Below are 10,403 nucleotides of genomic sequence, written 5' to 3'. Positions count from 1 at the left end.
TGCATGGGTTTATTCATCACCTCACACCTGGAACATGCCAGAATAAAACAACATAAGGAAATGTACAAGATCAAAGTATAAAAATCAATAGAAAAGTATTTGTCATGACTGTCATAAAGACAGTGAACACACAAATAGTTGCAGAAACATCAACATGTGATGAATCGCAATCATCCAAAAAAAGGAAATAGTCATAACTATATACAGAGAGATCACAAAGAAAGAAAAACACCCCATGAACATCCGTCTAATATTGTTAACCTCGACAAACAATCCCATTAGACACACCTTCCAATCCGGTGCTTAAATTCTCTTATGAAATCATCACTTTCAATCAGACATCCATCTGAACTGGTATGTGATTTAGGTTTGTAATCGCACACACACACAATTAAGTATTTACAGACATATTATGATAACACAGGCACAACTGTCCTTCCACAATCAACAAAACTAAGCTGACAGATTAACAAGACAAAGTAACCGTAATGTTGCAAATTTGCAGGTAAACAAACCTCAGAGCAGAAAATAAACCAATAAACAGGCGGTCATGGGTCGCCTCACATCATCAGCTGGTACCGGTAGGCATCAGCTTACATACTGAAAATCCAAAGACCTGAGGTCACTAATCCACACAAAAATAAACTAAGTAAAAGAATTTAGAAAAAGAATCTAACCTGACAGAAAGATATAATCAATAAACATAGTTTTATCAAAAAGCATCAAAAATAGTTACACAATTGTATACATTATATACAACATATTATAATTTGTTTGCAAAAACAATGCATCAATAACTTTAAGTCAAAACAATCCACACAAATCTAATTGAACTTTCATCTAAATCAGTGCCGGAAATTCCCCAAAAGTAACCTACACGAATCAGCTGTAACACTAAACAGAAAGCGGATAAAAACAATTATAATTACAAAAGGAAACCCAAAGCTGAAGTTTCAAAACAAAGGGGCCAAGTCAGAGCAGAAGGGGTTCCCTTGTTTACCCTGGAATACCGGAAGTGATGTAAAACTTCCTTATATGGGAGGAGACTCCATATCCCTAGCTAAAAATAGATCTCCCGCGTGACCTTCAGCAACTGACTGACGGGTTTGACCTAGTTTGGAAACCCACGCTTTGAGACCGGCCACTTTGAATTGGACCAATTCTAGAAACAATCAAAGTTCTACACAATAAGTTGCTCAGAAAAAACTTGCCTACAGAATACCTTTGAAACAATCCCCTAATTCAAAATGCAATTTGCCTGTAGACACAAAGAGTCTACAAGATTATGTTGCAAATGGTCATCTTAAAATCCCTACACCAATTCAAAAGTCAGCTATGCATTGCTCGTTGGACCAATGAGACTGGGTAATTAGGTCAGCCTCTAAAGAGGTCAGTCTTGGTGAATCAGGGGAGCTAACCTACTAGCCGAAACGGTAAACAAAGAAAGGTAGCAGACGACGCAATAGCAAGTTGTGAACAATAACTAAGTTCAACTTTGCCTGTTCACACATAGGTGTTAAATTAAACTCACAAATAATAACACATTAAATCGTCATTAAAACAAACGTTTTTTCAATCAGATCACAAAAACAACCAGGAGACATACAACGTAAGCCTGTAATCCACAATGTTCAGCTTAGTGCTGATGTTGCACAACACAAAAGACCAATACTCGAAAATAGAAGAATGTATCCGCTTGAAGTGATTGAAACGCAGTATCCCAGCACAAACAATCACATACTCTAACAATAAGTGGCCGAATATTATGATTAACACCTTATGTACAGAAACAAGCACAAGGATAAAGACAATGAAAACACACCAAGAATCCCGAAAACGTCTCTGCTGCAGATCACATTTTTGATTCTCACTGCTGTGTCATCACACAATCTGTGAAAGCAGGACCGTCCATGAAAAGCAATGTTCATTCTCAAATCATTTTGAAGGCCTTCGTATGATCGATACGCTGGCACAATCAGTGGTTGTTACAATGTTTTGAAATTATTATTTTTTCTGATAACATCTTTTTATATTTAGTCAAGTTTTGACTAAATATTTTAACATCGAGGGGGAATCGAAACGAGGGTCGTGGTGTATGTGTGTCTGTCTGTGCGTGTGTGTGTGTGTGTGTGTGTGTGTAGAGCGATTCCGACTAAACTACTGGACCGATCTTTATGAAATTTGACAGGAGAGTTCCTGGGTATGAAATCCCCGAACGTTTTTTTCATTTTTTTGATAAATGTCTTTGATGACGTCATATCCGGCTTTTCGTGAAAGTTGAGGCGGCACTGTCACGCCCTCATTTTTCAACCAAATTGGTTGAAATTTTGGTCAAGTAATCTTCGACGAAGCCCGGACTTCGGTATTGCATTTCAGCGTGGTGGCTTAAAAATTAATTAATGACTTTGGTCATTAAAAATCTGAAAATTGTAAAAAAAAATAAAAATTTATAAAACGATCCAAATTTACATTTATCTTATTCTCCATTATTTGCGGATTCCAAAAACATATAAATATGTTATATTCGGATTAAAAACAAGCTCTGAAAATTAAATATATAAAAATTATGATCAAAATTAAATTGTCCAAATCAATTTAAAAACACTTTCATCTTATTCCTTGTCGGTTCCTGATTCCAAAAACATATAGATATGATATGTTTGGATTAAAAACACGCTCAGAAAGTTAAAACAAAGAGAGGTACAGAAAAGCGTGCTATCTTGGTATTGCATTTCAGCTTGGTGGCTTAAAAATTAATTAATGACTTTGGTCATTAAAAATCTGAAAATTGTAAAAAAAAATAAAAATTTATAAAACGATCCAAATTTACGTTTATCTTATTCTCCATCATTTGCTGATTCCAAAAACATATAAATATGTTATATTCGGATTAAAAACAAGCTCTGAAAATTAAATATATAAAAATGATTATCAAATTTTTTTTTCGAAATCAATTTAAAAACACTTTCATCTTATTCCTTGTCGGTTCCTGATTCCAAAAATATATAGATATGATATGTTTGGATTAAAAACACGCTCAGAAAGTTAAAACGAAGAGAGGTACAGAAAAGCGTGCTATCCTTCTCAGCGCAACGAATACCCCGCTCTTCTTGTCAATTCCACTGGCACTGCCTTTGCCACGGGCGGTGGAGTGACGATGCTACGAGTATACGGTCTTGCTGCGTTGCGTTGCGTTCAGTTTCATTCTGTGAGTTCGACAGCTACTTGACTAAATATGTATTTTCGCCTTACGCGACTTGTTTTTTTTAAAGTAGAATCTTGCAATTTATCCATGTGCTTCTGTTATTTAGCTGGTGGAAAAATCCCAGTGTAGGGTCTCGTCAGCAGCTTTTCAGCGACCTTGCCTCTTTTCAGATGTCTCTTTTCTCGTATTGCCACCGACTGTTCTGACTGGTTCCTTCCTTTCGTATAGCATTCCATTGATACACTCTCACTTTGTGCAGACATTGCATTCTCTTCTTCTTCTCGTTCGTCTGGGTCTGATTTAGAAGTGCGCCTACCAGATTCTGTGTCCGCGTCTGAATTCGAAAGAGGCTTCAACATTTGATCAACCTTTTCATTCGACGTTGGTGGACTGTTCACTTCAGTTTCTGCAGAAGTTTCTCTCGGTGGTATATTTGCTGTACCTTCTCGGGTTTCTTTTGTATCCTGCATGTTTTCTTTCTCCCACTTGTGAACTTTTCTTTTCGCGTAAGCTTTTTCTTCTTCTTCTTCTTCTTCTTCTTCTTTTTCGGCGTTCAACGGTTGTGTCGCTTAAGCGTTTTTCCAGATTTGTTTAATATTAGTTTTACGTTTTCTGCGAGTCTCAGATGATTCTTTATTTGCTGAAGTTGTAGTCAGGTCTCTACTATACTCTTGCTTGTTCAGAATTGCCCTTGTTGACCAATCTTTTCCTGTGACTTAATTCTTCTGTAGTTCTGAAAATATAAATTCATAGTTAGGTTTTTAGTTAAAATGCTCATTAGTCGGAGCCAAGTTTTGGCCCAGATTAGGCGACGTCCTGTCAACCTGTACCACCTCAAGCAAGCAACCACAACAAACTATCTGAGATAAAGAACGGTACGCGTACGATTCTTTGTTCCGAACGCGAAACAAGGGAGCTCACCTAGTCAAATCACTTGTTTTAGAGAGGCTTTGCTTTGACTGAGTTTTCCCTCTTGTCTTGTCCTTGAAAGAGAAATGAAGGCTTTGGCATGTTCAGAAAACGGATTCATGAACTGAGCTTTCCTCTTAGCTTTGATTTATTTGAACAACAACAGCGACAACAACAACAACGACAACACCACCACCAATAACAACAACAATAACAACAACAACAACACACCAAAACCAGGATCTTAAGGAAGGGGGGGCCCACCCAAACTTTTTTGCACAAACTTGAAGGCGCGAAGCGCCAGAATTGAGGGCACTCCGAACATGCTAGGGGGGTCCGGGGGCATGCTCCCCCGGAATTTTGTTTCTTTCAAGGAAGCAAATTGCTGCAATCTAGGGCCACCTCAGCTCAGAAACTGTCATTTAATCCTCTCTCTCTCTCTCTCTCGCTCTCTCTCTCTCTCTCTCTCTCTCTCTCTCTCTCCGGGTCACGTGACGAGGCCGTCGAGCAAGGAGGCTAAATTTTCTGCTCTGAGATTTGTCGCTCAAAATTTCAATTCCTCCTTGCAAAATGGAAGTAACTGGGCTACCAGGTGCGGTTAGAGCATCCCTCGACGTCCTGGGCTCGTATTCTTGAAAAAGCTGCAAAATTGTGTCCTTTAAAGTCAAACTGTCGTTTAACTACCGCCCGGTATTTATTATTACTGCCCAGTAATTATTTATTTTCCCCCGGTATTAATGTTTGTCTGGCGGAAGGTCGGCAGCTACCAGAATTGGTTATTTTTAGAATAGGAGATTCCTCATGCTTGCTCCTCTCTACAAACAATATTTGAACAAGATTTATTCTTGAAAAAGCTGCAACTCATATACTGGCCTGTAAAACTCAATAAGTCCGTCAACTGCTAAGTGTTATTTATGAAACACCGGTAAGTCCTTACCGGGTTGTCTCCGAGCTGTAAAGTTAGAGGACCCCTCCCCCTCCTGTAAAGTCGCTACCTGTCAGTAACTTCACCAACACTGTCCATTAAAACCGTCAAGTTCGAATAAATCTTGTTCAAATATTATTCGTAGATTTATGCCCCTCATGGACACACATTGGTGTCATTTAAGCACCGATGCATTGCGGTCAAATACGAGCTTCTGCTCGCGAAAGATTTCAACCGATGCTCGATCATAACGGCCTGTTGCGAAAGCGTGCTTGCGTCTTGTATAATGCATTACAGTGGCGAGAATTTGGAGTCTGATTCCGTAGCCGAACGGTTATCGAATTCGTCTGATGCGCGATTGAGTCGAGTTCGAATCGCCAACAGGCCTTACTTTTTTTGTTGTTTTCTTTGTCATTAATTTTTTTTGTTTTTGTTTATTTTCTTCGTGTGCAAAATTGAGTTAAAAAATTAATTTTAGGCGAGAATGAGTTTTTTTTTAAAATTGATGGTTAACATGATATTACCGTTAACTACCTTGTATACGCCCACCCACCCTATGTACCAGTTTTGCCCAAAAGTGGGGGGTGGGCGTTTACAAGGTACTATACCCTTGGCAGGAGCGGATTCTTAGCTAGAAAAACGATATTTTGGTCATTTGTCATAGAAGTGTTCAAAGAACGCGTTATTGCACAAAACTCCCCCCCCCCCCCCTCTCTCTCTCTCTCTCTCTCTCTCTCTCTCTCTCTCTCTCTCACACACACACACAGACACACACACACACACACACACACACACACACACACAAAATCAACCTCTTCAGACATCACTTCCCGCCAAAGATGAAGCTTTGAAGATGAAGACCATTGTTGGAGCAGTCCGCGGTACAAGCCATCAACAACTGTACGACGAGTCAGGCTTTATTTCACTTTAAGAGAGGCGTAAACGTCAAAAATTGATATTATTTCACAAGATTGTACACCGTAAGGTGCCAAACTACTTACTTGCGATATTGCCACCATTAATATCAACTAATAATCCATATCGCCAGCGCTGACCTTTAGATAGGAAAGTTCCATCGTTTAACACTGAATTATACAAAAACTCATTTCTCCCATCTACAACACAACTCTGGAATTCTTTACCAGACTACATAAAACTTAGTAAGTCCCTCAAGCACTTTTTGTCAAAAAACGATTTAAGTCTGCCGTGTTATTGGTATTCTGGAGATCGCATATCACAAACAATTCACTGTAAGCTCAGGCTATATATAAGTGATCTTAATAACGATCTAGTGAGACGACACGTTGCTACAGATGCAACTTGTGACTGCGAATTTCCGTCCGAAACCGTAAAACACTTCCTATTAGATTGTCCAAATTATTGCGAAGCACGTCAAGAAACCATACATACCCTCCCTAACCACAGTATTCACCTCCCCCACCTTCTAAATGGAGACAGACAGTATTCTCTATATTTGAAAAGGAACATTTTTTCAAGAGTACACTCGTTCATTGAACGTTCAGGCCGCTTTTGGCAAACCAGAATCAATGCTCCACAAGCCGGACAACAACTTTAATTTCTGCACAACTCCTACCCATCCCTCTTCTTTTTATTCCTTTTCTTCCCCTCCTTCCTTCCTCTTACTGTCTTTCTTTATAATGATTATGCAACGTTTATTATGTTATGATAATTTTGGATGATTAATGAGATGAGGATGATTATAATGATGATGCTTTGGATTTCCAATTTGGTTTATTTAGACAAATTGTTCAGCCGTTACCGCCTTACGTTATAATATCCATGCAGGAACACCACTATAAGCTTCTAGCTTGTTGCTGTTACCTGTGTCTTTTGTATACATGTCATGATTGTAACATTTGTTGAAATAAACTTATGTTTAAACCAAAGATGATCGGGTTACCGTAAACAGACCTATTTTTTTTTTGGCCTTACCTTTATACTTCAGATGCCCGTGAACAACAATACTGCTCTAGCTTCCAGAACCAACAGCTAAGTCTGTAAGTCTTGCTGCTTTGAATCCTTCACTCGATCTAATAATTTTGAGAAAAGAAAATGCATGCATGACTAATCGGAACGCATGTACCCGCACTGGGTTCCAATTGTTATCTTTTAAATAGATTAAACCTCTAACACAGACAAATAAAAAAAAGTGCAGAAAGCTTGTACTCATATCATTTAACAACATGGCCTTTTGCCAGCTTCGGCTTTTGTCATGTATAATTATTATAAAGGCTCACTCCGAGAGCAGTTCGTCTCGCTGTCTCAGATCTTGCCAGGCTTCTATATAGTATACACCCATCCCTCCACTTGGTCTTATTCCAACAATGAACAGCCTGGGTGCGCACTGTGCAGAGAGATATTTGTTTAACGAAATAAATTTCATAAAAGGCTCTGGTGCATTTAAAAAAATATTAATTCATAAAAAAAATCTCAAAAAAATCACCACAGCAAACTGTCAACGTGTTGATGTTTGGTACGTGACCAAGTGGAGGCAGACCTCTTCTCATGCCTTGCAAGATCTGAGACAGTGAGGCGAACCGTTTTCACGACGCGGAATGGGACTTTAAACATCCTGGCTAAATTCCAGTTCGTTTTTTTTTCTCATGTATATTTAATCATTCTACTGACACAATACTACTGACCATAATGCTACTCTTACACTGTGCCAAATTGCCCTTGCGAATAGAATTTTCCAATAATTCACAATAATCGGGACATGGTCGCAAGACATTCGTAAATGTTCTTAACCATTCGCCACCATTCGTCTCTTGTTTTGAACATAGCAACATGTTCCTAATATTCACAAAGAAGTCATATTCTTAACTTTTTTTGCAACGTACTTGTAAGATTTCGCAAGACATTCGTAATCATCACAATGTATTCGTAACGCTCGCAAGGCATTCGCAACCATTCGTTATGCCTGTCTCACACTGTGCTGAATATCCTTGCGAACATTCGTAATCATCGCAATGTATTCGTCAGGCTCGCAAGGCATTCGCAAACATTCGTTATGCCTGTCTTACACTGTGTCGAATATCCTTGCGAATATAGATTCGTATGCATTCGCAATGATCAGTAGACATTCACAAGCACTCGCAACCATTCGTAAGACATTCGCAAGGATTCGTAAGGCTTCGAATGGTCAATATTGTTCCTGTCCATTAGTCTCTTTTTTGGCCAAATACAACATGTTCATATACACATTTCTTGCGAATGTCTTACGAATAGTTGCGAGTGCTTGCGAATGTGTACCGATCATTGCGAATGCCTTGCGAGCGCTACGAATACCTTTACAATGATTACGAATGACTTGCGAATACTGAAGAATATGCATTCCTTGCGAATATTAGGAGCATGTTGCTAATATTCGCAACAAGAGACGAATGGTGGCGAATGGTTAAGTACATTTACGAATGTCTTGCGACCATGTCCCGATCATTACGAATTATTGGTGAATTCTATTCGCAAGGGAAATTCGGCACAGTGTAAGAATTGCATAATCGCTTTATTCGTAAAATGTTTGCAAGCACTCGCAACACTCGCAAGGCCACTCGCAACGTTCGTAATACATCCGCAAGACATTCGTATATGGATTTGTATGCATTCGCAATGATCGGTAAGGCTTATAATTTACAATATTTTTTTCTGTCAATTCGTCTTTTTTTTGTTGTTGCCGAATACAACATGTTCATATTCGCAAGGATATTCGGCACAGTGGAAGACAGTCATAACAAAAATGTGTTTATGCGGAAACGTTTACGAGTTCGGTGCGTGTGCATGCATACTTTAAACCACAGTGCAGTAGCAACTGTTGATGGTATTATTTTATTTTCCAGCTTTTGGTGTCTGAACGCTGCACACTTTGCGCGTACATCTTTTTCTTATAAACAGGCAGACAGTTGGTTTGTAATATATATATAAATATATAATGCTCATTGTTGAAATGCTCATGTTATAAACTGATCTTAGTAGTGTATTTATGTTCGATTATGCTTTATGATCGTGAGTTTGTCTTATTAGAAAAGCGATATGGTGCCAAAAGACACATTTCCATGTTTGTGTAAAATGAAAATGGAAAAAGTTTTCTTATCTTATCTTATCTGATCTTGTTTTAAACAAAATGTTTTTCAAAATACATGACAGGTTACAATTAGCAGTCTACGAGGACACGAACTCAAGCAAAATGTTACTATTACGTGTCCAAAGTCAGACAGTTACAGTACATGGATACGATACACTGTGAAAAATAAAAGTTAAAAAATACTGCGAACTAGCAGCCGGTAGCAATTCAGCATAGCAATGAAAAATATAGCAACTTACTTTGCTTTCAGCAGAAATAAACTCGGTTTCACACGAGAACGTTCGTCCTCATGAACACAACCATACTAACAGACTGCCTGGCATATGGTAAGGAACAGAAATGTACACACGAGAAACTCTAAAATCCAGTTTGGCAGTCGGAGTCGAAAAATAGCCCCCCCCCCCCCCCCCCCCGTTATACACTTTGTGCTTCGGCCGAAAAGCACAATTCAGTGTTTATCTTTCGTACTTCAAATAAACTTATGAAAAGGGGGTATCGGCTTTCGTACGTGCCTGCAGCATTGTAATTGTTTGCTGAGGGGGTGGAGTACGTGTTTCTGTAACTAGGAAGTGAAGGGAGAGTGATAAGGCCGGCCACAGATATGTATGCAGGTTTACACCTCTCACAGCATACTGTCCACTTCTATTTTATTTTGACTTTTTGTATGTTCGTGTTTACTTCTTTATTTGTTAATTCATTCATCAAATAATACACAACTTCCTCATAAGTAGATACATGTATATCAACGGTGTGTGTTCGATTTCTATTACTGCAACAAAAATAAACTAAGATGAACAAAAAATGGAAAAAAATATTATCATTAATTCTTTTATTATGAATGAATGAATGAATGAATGAATCAATCAATCAATCAATCAATCAATCAATCAAATATTGTGTACAGGTTATGACAGCTCAAGAATTTACACGACTGAAAGCCTTAACATATTGAATCCCATGAACCTGAAACCTTATGTCAGCATGACCTCGGAACATCGATTGAATAGAAAGATCACGCGGTTCCATGTAACGGTTAACGTCTTACTCTTTCTGCCAGTGACATTTCGTGTACACTACATTGGGGTGTGCTCGTTAAAGATCCCACGATTGACAAAAGGGTCTTTCCTGGCAAAATTGTATAGGCATAGATAAAAATGTCCACCAAAATACCCGTGTGACTTGGAATAATAGGCCGTGAAAAGTAGGATATGCGCCGAAATGGCTGCGATCTGCTGGCCGATGTGAATGCGTGATGTATTGTG

The 10,403-nt window shown here is 38.6% G+C and overlaps 1 long non-coding RNA gene across 1 annotated transcript; it reads right to left on the bottom strand.

Annotated features, from left to right (window-relative positions):
- Nucleotides 1-5: 5 nt before the first annotated feature.
- LOC138976161 (uncharacterized) lies at nucleotides 6-9,521 on the bottom strand. Its single transcript, XR_011458889.1, has 4 exons — nucleotides 9,381-9,521; nucleotides 6,993-7,090; nucleotides 3,258-3,938; nucleotides 6-2,023 (listed from the first exon to the last, which is right to left on the bottom strand). It is a non-coding gene; the product is annotated as an uncharacterized lncRNA (long non-coding RNA).
- Nucleotides 9,522-10,403: the final 882 nt, after the last annotated feature.

Source organism: Littorina saxatilis, linkage group LG9 (assembly GCF_037325665.1).
Source record: "Littorina saxatilis isolate snail1 linkage group LG9, US_GU_Lsax_2.0, whole genome shotgun sequence".
Taxonomy (NCBI): domain Eukaryota; kingdom Metazoa; phylum Mollusca; class Gastropoda; order Littorinimorpha; family Littorinidae; genus Littorina; species Littorina saxatilis.
This window is presented reverse-complemented; position numbering and strand designations above follow the sequence as displayed.